Raw genomic sequence first — 15,357 nt, 5'->3', positions numbered from 1 at the left:
GGGTGAGCCGCTACAATCTAGGCTATAAGTTATTTTATTCACACTGAGTGAAATGGTAGTTTAGGGGAAGGCCTAAAATTCAATTCTCAACTATTTATATTATTAGTGGCCATATCGATAAATATTACATAACTAAAGTTATATAGAATTACATTTCTGATCATTTACGTCTCATGTATTTTTACCGTACCGGCTATGATAACAAATATTCATGAATTTGGATTTTTGTTGCAAAGTCCATATCAACGCCGAGCCCCGACAAAATGGGTGAACAGAATTTAATGAAAATCAGTATATAGAGTCGGGGAATAAGAAACTACAGTTTAAGCTATAAACAATGCTATTCATCCTGAGTGAAATGGTAGCTTAGGGGAAGGCACCTAAAATTTAATTTTTAAATACCTACTGTATGTTCTTGGTCCTATGGAAAAGTACTACATAACAAAAGTTATAGATGGGACAGGGAAGGGCTAGGAGTGGGAAGGAAGCGTCCATGGCCTTAATTAAGGTACAGCCCCAGCATTTGCCTGGTGTGAAAATGGGAAACCACGGAAAACCATTTTCAGGGCTGCCGACAGTGGGATTCGAACCTACTATCTCCCGAATACTGGATACTGGCCGCACTTAAGCGACTGCAGCTATCGAGCTCGGTTTATTCAGTTTTACCATACCGACTATGATAAGAGTGGTATTTCAGAACTGAAATAATGTGAAGACCTACAATATCGAAAGCGCGTAACACTGATCAACAATAACATTGCACTGACCGTTGTTTGTTGTAATGTTCTTTGTCTCTTATGCTGACATTCAACTCCGATAGATGGGATTAGTGCTGCATACCGAGTATAACAGCCTGACTGAATATTGGCGGGAAATAGCTGAGGAGTTAGATAACTTTCTTCTTTAGCATGCCAATCCTCTGGTTCATACATTTTCTGATACTACTGGTACGTAACACACTGGTTCATCATAGTATGCCAGCTATTCGATACCTACTCTGACGCGCTGTTTTGAATGAGCAGTGTGCGCACTTCAGTCAGAGGCTCAGTTAGTAATAGTAGGAGTAGTAGTATGAACTGGTCTGGAATTACAATTTAGCCCTATTCCAAATTATGGTACCACAATTCACTAAATAACTCAAAATTCAACCCTGAAAAGAGCCGGGTTTTTTTAGGAAAAGCTTCTTCCTCTTCACTTTCATTAAATCTACATAAATTTTATTCCAAATTAGCAGCGAGGATGTGGTTTCTTCTCTGGCTTGGAGGAAAAATTACCTCCACGTCAGATAGTTCTTTCCCCCGCCAGTGTAGTGAATTGAGATTTTCCGACTCATCGGGCACTCCCAGGAAACAGATAAGTAAACGGGCATAGTTTTTGCCCTGGGACTATCCACTATTTGAAACCCCCTCCCCCCACCCCGCCGAAAAAAAGGACGAAGATTGTTCACGGATCACGGAAGTCTGCGTTCTGGTCATTCCAGCTCTGTAGCTTTGGACTGTTAGTTCGGCAGCATAGTACTGTTCGTTAAAAGTGAGAAAATTTGTGGTTTTCCATTTGATCGAGTATTTCATATGAAGGCATTGTTTTTAATCGCGCCATTCCTACTGACGTCATTGTAATGACCCATGTTCATTTCAGTTGGGGAAACCACTAAGAGAGTCTTTCTGAGAATCTATAAAGGCAGGCGGCGAGTGAATGTCTGCCATTATAATGAAAACTCCCCAACCTGATTGTGACTGACGGTAGGCAAGCTGGCCTACCATTACTATGAAAATTTTCTAACCCAGTCTTCATATGAGAAAAGACGTTGGTGACTTCCCCGTCGTGCTTCTAGGGCAACGTTAAGAGCTATGCAACTTAATACAATCTTGCTCACAACGTGTACACTACCTACGTAGAATTCTGTATAAAATTTAGAATTCCGTAGCGAAGCACGGGTACATCAGCTAGTAGATAATAAATTAAAAAGGAAGGGAGACACCTAACAGACGGTTGTAGCTCTACAGAAAACATACACAGAGTCGTGTGGCGAGAAGAGGCTGCTGCACATGCGTCTGTCTCAAGTCCCAAGACCTGACAATAAACATCTGTTCCGTCCGCATTAACTCTTGCGAACTGTTTCAGGGTGGAACTACACTTTTACTGTAAGCACTGGCTGCATCTCGCACAGTGTAGGCTACTATTTGTTACTCATGCCGTACCGCAGATAGTGCCTGTCCCACTCCCAGCACGTTGCTATTTCTACATGGATGCAGTCAGTATATTTTGCAACTGTCTCCTGGTACAGAGCACCTTCCACCGAGTTCTCAGTCTCGTTTATGGCTGAGATATTGAAAGTTACTGAGGTATGGAGTGTGTGTGGATGTTGTAGGGCCGGTCATGATGCAATAGCACTTTCTGCTCCAGTCAAGAAAGCACTTCTCACCATGCCTGGTACTGGTCATTATGGCGTCGCCGTCGGTTTTTGCGGTTTGCCTACAACCGCATAACCTGTGATGGAGCTGCAGTATATGAGGATCCAACAGACGTAACAGACAGGCAAAATGGCAACCGTCTCAGCACAGAAGGTAAGCGGCTATCACATGTGTGGCCTCTGGAGAGGCGACTTGCGCGTCTTTGAGGATGGGGCCCTGCCTATTATGAGTTATAATCCCGACCCCACGGAATTAATCAATGAAGGTTAAAATACCCGACCCGGCCGGGAATCGAAGTCGGGACCCCTTGAATCAGAGATCAGCACGCTAAACACTTAGCCTAGGAGACGGACAAGGCATTGTTAATATAAATCGCTGTGACACATGTGAGTCTGTCCCGTCATCCTGTGTAGTTTCTTGTATAATACTCGTTAAGTAGCTTACTGACCCAAAGCCGACCTTAATCCCAAAGAGACTGAGCTGTGATGTTCGACTCCATTAGTGTTCTTAAATAAGGGACTCTACAAAGCCATATATCACAACTCATCAGGGGAAAAAATGTTGAGACTAATTTATACGCCGGATTCTTTGCTGATACATAACGTGCTCCCTAGGGCAAGGCAACACAAGTTCAAGCACATTAGGTCAGCATCAAGTTTCAATATCATCCTTCTAAAGGATACTTACAGTTAATTATATAAACCAACGTAATTACGTAGTGACTACTACTGCAACAAGATCCACACAGCAACTGGGAGGTATCCCTGCGCCATGCTTGCTTACATTAGCACACAAGCAAAGTGATATGAAAACATACATTAGATAACAGGGAAATCCATGGATAGGGTGTAATTTTTCTTCTTGTTCTACTTCTACAACTCTTTCCACTCCTGTGGGGCCGCGGGTGCGAACTGATGGCGGCTGAGTGAGGAGCGCGAGAATAACGAGCTCCTGCAAAGTGTGAGTGTCAGATCAGTATTTCACAACTACTACCAAAGTGACAATATTCTGATTAACCAATGAACCAGAGTAATTTGAGAAATAAGGAGCACCTGGGCAGGTACAGTGTAAACAGATACACGGAGACATGAACCAAGAAACAACATCACTGAGTACCACGAGCGCCCCCTCTTTAGACAACATTTACGAATTATTGAAACAGTTAACTGAAGAAATGACGCAAATGGAGGACGAACAGAAGACTCGAGAGACAGACTTAGGTAATTCCCATGAACTGTGTCACAAGAAATTAGAAGATACTGTACTTCTGATCTCCAAACAACAAAAAGATATGAAACAGTGTTTTCAAGATATAGAAAACCTCACCCAGGAAAATCATCTTCTGAAGGATAAAATAAAATCCTTACAAATCCGTGTGGGGGAAGCTGAACAGTATACGAGAAGGAATACCATCGAAATACGTGGGATTCCGGATATACCGAATGAATTCGTTCTAGACACGGTAAAGAAAGTCGGACGTGAGTTGGACATAGAACTTAAAGAATAAATGGTGGGTGCTTGCCATCGACTCCCTAAGGCACCAAACCAGAAACACTGCGGGATCATAGTGAAATTTGTAAGAAGAACGGACAAGGACCACTTCATGGAGCGGAGGCGAGTGAAGCGAAATCTCTACAACAGACAACTAGGATTTCCTGGTGGCAACATCATATATGTAAACGAGAGTCTGTCTCCTCAGAAGTAGTGGTGGGGACGGAGCAAGTACTGTGACGCCATTACTCAGTTAAACCGAGTACAACTTTATAGCGGTAAATTTAAACATTATATTGACCTTCTAAGCTACAGTTTACATTCATAAAGAAGATTATCAATTATTATCAGTGGTACAATGCTCCGTACTATCTATTATTGGTTATTTACACAATTTTGATAATGTAATATAAATTTAACAGATAACGAAACATACAGGGTAATTACAACTCTGTGCTTGATATAAGGCGTATCAAGTAGACGTAAATAAAGAAATAAACATACAAATGAATAAATAAATACAATAGATATTAATTCATAAGGATAAACGTACCGTAGTCCATAATGTGATAATTGACGAAACGAAATCTAGTGCTTTAAATGTGCCTAAACTCATGAAATGAAAAAAATCTGTTAAGATAACATCAGTAATGGAAATAGCCTAAGTAAAGTATACAAATGAACTCAATTCTTCATCTAGTGACAAGAATTATAATCAAGACACAGACAGTATGGGAAATACCGTTAGTGTTCTGTATTGCATGGAACAGGTGTTATATAGGAGGAATTTCCATTCAGAAATATCCAAGTTTCAGCTCGTTTTGCACAAAGGGACAGGTGCCGAAGAGATGTTAAGTACAGAAGAAAACTGGCCAACCGAACACCAGTGGGATCCGAACCCACAACCTCCCGAGATCGCGTTGGTAGCTCTACCAGTTGAGCTATGGTGGCCTAGTTCTTTTCTTGTTCAGTTGGAAAGGATCTAAGATACAGGTCTGTCTCTATCCTCTTACAACCCTCAGTGACTGCATGTCTTCGCATACAAAAGTAGCCAAACTCCTATGCAACTTACTTTTTTTTTCCTGCACTGTCTCATCCAAACGTAGGAATGGAATTACTTTCACGATGTGCAACTGTATTTGTACCATGTCCTCACGATGCGCCCGTTTTATGTGATTCCATAAATTTGACGTTCCTCCACCTATACAATAGATTTGATTGCAAAATTTACAAGTAGCGGATTTTCTACCTGGACCGCTAATAAAATACTGCTATGCTTGGGAGGACTGTCATGGCCATTATTGCTCCTCTCTTATTACATACATCGGTAGAAAATACAGCGCAGCAACTTTAAACAAAGAGATGTATAGTATAAGGAAACACAAATAGAACGGACGTCTCAGTCTGGAGTCTGAACAACAGCACAGTGGTGTTGCGAGTGTAGCCTGGCTCGAAGGTTTACTGAAGCACCCGCAGCGCTATACGGAGTATTCGAGTTGAATCGGTGCTCCGCTGTGACGTCACGTAAACCTGAAGAACCGAGTTACTCTCCAGTTCTACTCGCTCCGTCCCCACCACTACTCAGAAGAAGAAGAAGTTGCTCTCCCAGGCCCGTGCAGTCCGGAGGGAGAAGAATTACACTTACATTTGGGTAAGGAATGGTATAATCAAAATACGCAAGATCCAAGGGTCTGGAATCATTGTTATAAATAACCAGGATGTCCTATCTAAACCGTAATTGTGATGGAGAAGAGTAGGCTTTCCATGTATTACCAGAATGTACGTGGTCTTAAGACTAAACTAGATGACTTAAATGTAAATATTCTTAGTAATAATTTCGATGTTATAATGCTCATTGAATCCTGGCTAGATGCTAGTGTCTATGATAGCGAGGTCTGTTGTATACCGTGCTGACAGAGTAAGTGGCTGAACGGGGCGGGGAGTTGGGGTAGTCATTGCAGTCAGAGGCGGATTACCTGTTCTCAAGGTTGAGCAAACAACTGAACACTTCGAGGGGTTATTTCTGAAAGGTCTGGTATCTAATTAACGTGTACGTTCCTCCAAGCGCAAAACTAAAGGTGCATTGTGAGGTATTTAGGTGGATGGAATCTCACTATGAAATAATGGATAGTAATGTAATCATTACTGGAGACTTTAACATGCCAACAGTAATTAATAAAAACACCGACTTAAATTTAACAAGACAAACCCAAGATCTAAAAATCTTCCTCAGTCTACACGACTTGAATTCCTATAATTCCGTTCCCAATATTAACGGTAAAACTTTGGATTTAGTATTCGCCAGTCAGACAATAACGAACGTCACCTGCAAAAAGAACACTGCTACCTGAGGACTCCCAACACCCCGCCCTAGAAATAGAAGTACATATCACTCCAAACCGTGGAAACTGCAAAAGGGAAGCTCAAAATAATTATAATTTTAAAAAAAGCTAAATTTGAACACTTGTTCACAGGAGTAAGAGATCTTGGGAAGACCTGTACGAATGCACTGATGTAGACAAAGCAGTAGCCTGTCTTTATTCTAAAATTTTCGCAGTGTTAAATGAGACTGTTCCTAAAAGCGGCTCGTGGAAGGCCAGGACATACACAGGTTGGTTCACAGAGAGCATACAACAAAAACTGAAAGAGAAAGAATACTACCGAAAACGAAAGCACCTTTCAGAATATTACAATAAGCAATTTAAAACGTAAAGGTCCGAAACTAAGTCGACAATTCAGTCCTCATATAACGATTATGTAAAGACTGTAGAGCAGGATATCACTGATAACACCAAAACCTTTTGGACGTGGGTGAATAATAAAAGAAAAACAACAGTAATCACAATACCTATGAATACGACTCTAAAGTATTAGAGAATGATAGGAACATTACGGAAGGGTTTGCAACGTACTTTCAATCTGTATATTCCCAAGATAGAGCTCAGTATAACATTCCAAACGTTCCATCAGGAACCACTGGCAATATCCACATTGACAGCATTACTGTAGAGGATGTTGAACTAGCGTTAAAAGAGCTCAAGCCAAAGTCTTCCGCGGGACCAGACCAGATACCGCCGTATGTTATAAAAGGTTGCAAAGATGTACTGAAATATCTTCTCCTCTTCATTTATGACTTAATTCTCAAAACATCCGTATTTTCCACAGTATGGAAACTGTCCCAAGTATGTCCTGTATTTAAATCAGCTATAGCCAAGGTTTTCGAATTTATTTTATGTCGTAGACTCACAGTCTATACAAGACCTTTAATATCAGAACAGCAACATGGATTTATTCCAGCACGATCTACAGTAACAAATCTCATAAATTTTACACACTCAATATCCGCAGAACTTGATAGAGGTGGCCAGATAGATGCAATATTTACTGATTTCGAAAAGGCCTTTCACAAAATTGACCACGACATACTGCTAAAAATAATTAAATATGCTTGGATTATCTTAGCCATTACTATGTCTTTTCAGCTCCTACCTAAGAGATAGTAAGCAGTATGTAATATATCAAAGAAACTCATCCAGAGAATACCCTGTAAATTCAGGAATAGTCCAGGGCTCTAATCTAGGGCCGTGGATGTTCCTGGTGCTAATCAATGACTTACCTGAACGAATAAAATTCTCGGACTCTCTCTTGTACGCCGATGACTTTAAGGTATTGAAATCCATTGTCGCCATTAACGACTGCGAACTTCTCCAGGCTGACTTAAGTAATTTAATACAATGGACGACTGAAAATCAACTATATCTAAATGTACATAAATGTGTATCCATGTCGTTCACTCGAAATAAAACGTGTATTTCCTTTAACTATAAACAAGGTTACGATGACCTGAAACCAGTAAATGAGGTTAAAGACCTCGGGATAGGAACTCACCTTCATTCCACATATACAGAAGGTAGTTGCTGAGTCATACAGGACATTAGGATTTGTGATGAGGAATGTCAAACCCTTTAAACTCCTAAAAACCTGTATACACCTCTACAGCTCTCTCGTCACGCCCAAGCGTTATATGGAATCCAGAAAACAAAATATATATTGCACAGATCGAACAAATCCGAAAGAGATATTTAAAATACTTACATTTCAAAAAAGTGATAATTATCCACACATAGCATACAACGAACTTCTCCTAAATTTTGAAATAGAAAGCTTGGAACTGAGGAGGCAAAAGGATGACATGAAGTTTCTGTACAAAACTGTGAATTCTATTATTGACAACTCTGACTTTTTATGCCTCTTGAGCTTCCACGTGCCCCGCTTTAATGCGCGGACAAATGTAACTTTTCATAACAAAAAAGTCAGAACAACCGCTCAGAAAAACTCCCCACTCTACAGGCCATGCAATGTCTACAACAGTGCAGTTCAGAAAAATAATTCTTTAGACTTCTGTGTACCTTTAGACCTGTTTTTACAACAATTCACCATCTCCGCGAAAACTCTCTAATTTGTAATGATGATTTGAACCACAAAATGTATTATAAACATTGTACATTAAGCCCTATCCCATAAATAAGTGTTAGAACTAGAAGGAAATAATAGTTTTTATTTTTTATTTTACTCTTTCATGTAAAGATTAAATTAGACTAGATGTGAGCTACTGTTCCTTTCTCAACGTAAATATAATATTAGAATAGTTATTAGACTAGTTTAGATACGAAATTATGTTTTTATCTACTTGTTTCTTGTAAAGATTAGATATGTAATATTATTTATTTCTCAACGTAAATATGATATTAAAATAGTTTAGATATTAAGTTATTAGACTGATTGAAACATTAAAAAGAAACACGTGTAAACATCTGCCACTGTAATTGGGATTAGAAATCCTGTAGTGCGCAGTAAATAAATAAATAAATAAATAGATAAATAAATAAATAAATAAATAAATAAATAAATACATAAATAAATAAATAAATAAATAAATAAATAAATAAATAAATAAATAAATAAATAAATAAATAAATAAATAAATAATTTGTCCCTAATTTACGTCCGGATGCCCTTCCTGACGGCAACCCTATATGGAGGGATGTAATCACTACTGCGTGTTTCTGTGCTGGTTGGTCGTGTAATGTGTTGTGTAAGTATGAAGAAGAAAGTGTTGGCACAAACGCAAACAGCAGAAGAATGAATCAGACTCGATAAAAATTCCCGACCCGGCTGGTAACCGAACCCGGTACACTGTGAACGCAACGCTGACCATTCAGCCAAGAAGTCGGACACGGGTATGTCTCTTGCAAGAGTATTAGTTGCGATAACTGTTAATAAATTATTTTTAATTTTCACTAATCTGGAAACTTGCTCAATACGTTTGTCCTCTTCCTCGTTCCCCTTCCTTCTCTCCGAAAAGGCCAGGAGCATCGTTACTATCTGCGTCTCATGAGATAGTAGAACAGTAACAGTTCACTATTAACTTGTTCATACGCAGAGGCAGGCTAATTCAGTAACTAAAGTACAATTGCACTAGCAGTTTGAACCTCTAGAACAGCACCTCATTTCTCAAGAGTATCCGCGAACGGAACCTTGTTTACCCGTCGCACCCACTTCTCGTCACACGTACATTTATCCAACGTCTTACCAGGTAGTCGGTAATGAGGAAGTAGTAATCAATGTAACAGGTACCTCAACTTCATGTCAATGTATATTCTCAACAGCAATGTTCTATTTGAATGCTGTTCAGAACTCTTGTGACTCCCAAGACATTTCACTCGAATACCTTCAAACTTTTCAAACATCTTCAGTTATTTTAATTGCAATGAATCATTTTCCCTCTCCATGACAAATCTACCAGCCTGTTAATGTTTTTTCTGGAGTGGTTCGAGTGTTGACCAATACATGTGGGGTTTTTGAAATAAATATCACGTGAATACTGGAGATCCCGTGGCTGTCATCAACAGTCAGATGAAGACGAGCGGTGACGGAGATTCGTCTGGTCGTCACGCACGTCTACACAATGACAACAGAGGAAAAAACAAATCTTCCAAATAGCGAACTCTAACTTTAATTTGGGTTTCAAGGAAGTAAACTGAAAAGCGAATAAACAAAAGGCACAGAAATTATATGACAGAATATAAGGCATCCAGTTTTTAAACTAGGCAGGGGATGATTACATGCTGGAGAAGAACACGGAAGGAGTATAATTCAAGTGGGCTCTCAGACACGCAAGCTGTGCTGCTATCTACCAGACAAGGGGAAATTCATTACCTAATTAATTCCTCACTAGATAGTATCTTTCCAGTGACCAACTCGCGTTTCGACATTGTTGGAAGATTCCAGCAATTCTGACAGAACTGTGTCTCCAAGAATCCGAGGGATTTCAGTGTAAAATATTGTTTCACTAAACTCTTTATACCGGGCGAGTTGGACGTGCGCGTAGAGGCGCGCGGCTGTGAGCTTGCATCCGGGAGATAGTAGGTTCGAATCCCACTATCGGCAGCCCTGAAAATGGTTTTCCGTGGTTTCCCATTTTCACACCAGGCAAATGCTGGGGCTGTACCTTAATTAAGGCCACGGCCGCTTCCTTCCAACTCCTAAGCCTTTCCTATCACATCGTCGCCATAAGACCTATCTGTGTCGGTGCGACGTAAAGCCCCTAGCAAAAAAAAAAACTCTTTATAATGGAACAAACGTTGAGTAGATCAATCCATACAAACAACAGCTGCTCTTGTTTAGGAACAGCGCGGCCACTCGACAGCGTTGGACATGGGATACTCAAGTTGTTACATAGATAGACAATTCATGCGATGCGTCATAATATTGATGGAATATAGAAAGATAAAATCTTGGACTAATGAGCGACAAATACGAGTGAAATAACTAAATATATCTTATTTTAGTTCTATGATTGGCGGACAATGAAAAAATAGTAAAATAATTTAATGTGTCGTGATAAATAAGCCCTCAGCAAGTTTCATGTTGGATTTGTTACAAGTCAAGTTTTGAATTTAAATTAGTCTATTACCAACAAAGCATGCAATCTCGATTTCCTTCTTATTTTCCAATCATGTTGTTATGTAAATATTATTGTTATTTTATTTGATTAATTCCTTCCAGGAAAGTAGAATTCTCGAATTAGAATTAGAATAGCCTTACATAATTAAGTGGAATGAATTACTACTATAGTAATGAGCCCAATGTTAAGTAGAAATCAGCTACACCCGGTGTTCGCCGAATGTCCATGCCCGTATAACTCCGTTGACACCAGCTGAGGCGTATTAACATTATCTTCGAACCCTGAATTGAATCGACCCACGGACGGTTTAAATTACACCCGCAAACTCATTATTCCTACACTTTCTTACAATTCAACCGAAACTGATTTCGTTCTTTTAAGCAATTACTTTACGTGGACGATGCGATAGGAAAGGGCTGGGAGTGGGAAGGAAGCGGCCGTTGCCTTAATTAAGGTGTACTCTAATATTTGTCTGTGTGAAAACCATCTTCAAAGCTGGCAACAGTGGGGTTTGAACCCACTATCTCCCGCGTGGAAGCTCACAGCTCCGCGACCAACTTGCCCGGCACGAGCTGGCGGCCCCGGTTTAGAAAGCTAAGCGTAACGGGCGGGGATCTCGCGTTCGATTCCCGGCCGGGTTGGGGATTTTATCTCGTCTGATCCTACACACGACCAAACACGCACTAGTGATGACCCGCATCCCCGGTACGGTAAACAATCGCCATGTCAAAACACGCAGTGAAGGGCAGAAACAGGAGAATAATCCTGTTGTTCCCCATAAGCAGGATGCTGATTCATAAACAAAGGTAGAATGCTTTCTGGAAGATGTTGATATAATAGACAAATTTTAATGTCAACATATTTCAAAGCGCAAACAATTTAACCACACCAGTATTAGTAGTTATTTCGTTGTAGGTCACGATACATATTACGCTGTCTAAGTCTGCTCAATTTGCTAACTTATCTACCGAAGTTTTTGGTCACATGAATCTTGCTAAATTTCGCAGTTTCGTTATTGAGCATTTGACTCTAGAAACAATTTTCTCTAATATTTTTCAACGACTATTTCCCGTTTCTCTTCTCAATTTTCTCATCCATTTATTTCAAACTGAGTTACAATACATCTCCTATAAAGCAGTTCTAAATGTGGGAGAACCAAACCATGCTCGCTCTATTGAGAACGCAGCAAGGCTATGCCTCTCCGCAAATGAAGTCTGGATCATAGTGCTTACATAGTTAATGAAGCGGGGAGTTGCGGATTAGCGTTATGACAACACGAGGCTGGCCTATTGTTGTGACTACTATCAATATCCGGTGCACTAATTGAGACAGCAACCTGGTCACGCTTGTTTTGGAACAAGCATCAGTATGACTAAAGCTTACAACTTCAAATAGCAGGAAGAAGTCCTTGAGCTGTTTGAACATCCATGTAAGATCTAATCTAGGTAATGTACTGTTTCTGCAGCACAGAACTACTCCTACTCTCTTCCCCTGAAGGGGGAGGCGGGCCTCCTAGACTGTGACGCCGACTCTCAGGTCACGATATTTGTGTCGGAGAAGGTGAGAGGGTTGGCGGCCGTGGCCTATACTAGAAACTGTACTGGCATTCGCCTTAGTGCAGGAGAATGGAAAACCACGGAAAACCATTCTCAGGACAGCTGACGGCGGGGACCAGCCCCTCTCCATCTCCCGAATACAGAGGCGTAGAGCCACGGTAGAGCAGTGGCCACCCCTCCTCTGCTCGGTTGGTCGGTCGGAGTGCAGAGCTGTCGGACCACGGACCAGCCCCTCTCGGTCTCCCGAATGTTGAGCCGTGGCCACCTTCCTCTGCTCGGTTGGTCGGTCGGAGTGCAGAGCTGTCGGACCACGGACCAGCCCCTCTCGGTCTCCCGAATGTTGAGCCGTGGCCACCTTCCTCTGCTCGGTTGGTCGGTCGGAATGCAGAGCTGTCGGACCACGGAGGAGCCCCTCTCGGTCTCCCGAATGTTGAGCCGTGGCCACGCCTCCTCTGCTCGGTTGGTCGGTCGGAGTGCAGAGCTGTCGGACCACGGAGGAGCCCCTCTCCGTCTCCCGAATGTTGAGCCGTGGCCACCTTCCTCTGCTCGGTTGGACGGTCGGAGTGCAGAGCTGTCGGACCACGGACGAGCCGTGGCCACCTTCCTCTACTCGGTTGGTCGGTCGGAGTGCAGAGCTGTCGGACCACTGACGAGCCGTGGTCATTAGCGGGCCCAGACCCACTCTGCATCCCTGGACGCAGCTACTTTGCTGTTGATCGCAGAAGTGGAGTGTGGAATAAGATCTCTTCTTCAAGGTAGATTTTTAAATGAATTGCTCAGTTCTTCACCTCTAGCAAATGTAGTCGAGATAATACAGGAGCGTCAAGTGAGAGCGATGCGAGCTGTGTGGGTGGGCATTAGTTGGGGATGTAGTTATTTTTGCGTTTGGAATAAGTTAAAATTATAATTGTGAGTGTGATTCATTTATATGTCATGTCAACATGAGTGTGCTTGGCTCCAATATTAATATTAATTATTATGAAGTGCAGAAGAATTCGCGGTGCTTCTTCCATTTCCCTCATGACATACAGTTGCAGGACACAATCCTCACACGTAGACGAAGAAATTGTGTTATATGAACATGAAGCGCTTTGCTGCACTGCCAGTGTTGCTGCAGTGACCAGCACACTGTTCTTGTGTATTTAATGAGCATGTGTCCTACACCCTGTCTCAGTAGTTCTTTATGCAACTGGAATTTTAACTGGTTTAAAAATTTGCTTCAGTTGTGGTGTCATCTGCGGGTTCTGAAATGTCAAAAAAATGACCTGGTAAAGTGTACAAGGAAGAAGAGACAACGCTTATATAAGATCTGTTGAGATCATTTCCAAGTCAGAAACCCCCGATTGTTGCTGACAAAACACAACTATCCTTAACATTTTCACGCTTGTCTTCCTTTTGTTCTCTCTCCTCAGCTCTGCATCACCCGAGACTCTTCCAAATAATAACATCGAAAGCTAGCGCCTGTTCCAAAAGGGGCAGTCCTTACAGACACGGAGCATATCCGTGTACGATCACGAGAGATTCTTCCAGATGCACGGAATAGTGTATATAAAAAAGAAAAACGAAAAAATTTCAATTTTCTGCGGGAAAATCAAATGGTAATAAATATATCTTTCAATAAAGTAAACTCAAATTAATAACGATATATTTATTTACATGTAACGAATCGCTTTCGAGAGCCATCTGTATGGAATTCGGGAAATGAAATGGCGTATGGCTTTTAGTGCCGGGAGTGTCCCAGAACATGTTCGGCTCGCCAGGTGCAGCTCTTTTCATATGACTCCCGTAGGCGACCTGCGCGTCGTGATGAGGATGAAAAGACGATAACACATACACCCAGCCCCCCGTGCTAGCGGAATTAACCAATGATGATTGCAATTCCCGACCCTGTCGGGAATCGGATCCGGACCCCCTGTGACCAAAGGACCAGCACACGAACCATTTAGCCATGGAGACGGACATGGAATTTGGAGTCGACAAGTGACGGATGGAGTGCATCGAAAGGGGCTAAGTGATTCGCGAACTATGAAACCACCAGGAATGAAATAATCCGTTCTCTAGAATATGATGAGATGACCTTGATCATGGGTTAATATCAGTACTTCACATCACAGCCTGCAAGGTCACATCACGTCCCTCTTTAGCAATATGTATCTTAATCATGGCCATCCATCAGTACTTCACATCACAGCCTGCAAGGCCATATCAAGTCCCTCTTTAACAATATGTATCTTAATCATCGCCATCCGTCAGTACTTCACACCACAGCCTGCAACTACATATCACGTCCCTCGTAATAATATGTGTTCCGGGGATACCCGAGGAGCAGAAAGAGGTTAAAGAATGTGCCGGGAAGAATGGGTCTGCCGATAAGAATGGGTCTATCTGCAATATCAAAATAGTTTTAAAATTTGAACTGAGGGTTATATTTCATTCAAAAAAAACAACCTCAAAAAATAACAACATGTCAGTACAAAAGCAACCTTGAAACAAGACTAGGAATATCCAAGATAAGTAAATTTTACAGATTCGGGGCTTCAAGCCCCTAGTTTTACAATTCCAGAAATACCGGATCCAGTTTACAAAACTTTAATTAAAAATGAGGAATCGTTTAGTCAAGGGCAGAAATCCCCTAATTCAAAAGCACTTGCTCTCAAAATACAATATCTGGCCCTCCAGAGGCACTCGTTATTCCTACAAAACTTTGAAAAAAAGCTAACAGGCTCTCAGTTTCTTACAGCCCGCTCAACGCAATCTTACATCAAAATATTACACTCTCTGGCCTCACAAGGCACGAATTTTAAATGGAAGTTACTTAATACAGGGGTATTTAGTACCCAATCTACAGGGCCTTTACGAAAATGAACAGGTTAAACAAACGGCCCGAACACAAACTGAAAGGAGGCGTACACTGCGCTCCAGATAATGA

This window comes from Anabrus simplex, chromosome 4 (genome assembly GCF_040414725.1).
Source record: "Anabrus simplex isolate iqAnaSimp1 chromosome 4, ASM4041472v1, whole genome shotgun sequence".
Taxonomy (NCBI): Eukaryota; Metazoa; Arthropoda; class Insecta; order Orthoptera; family Tettigoniidae; genus Anabrus; species Anabrus simplex.
This window is presented reverse-complemented; position numbering follows the sequence as displayed.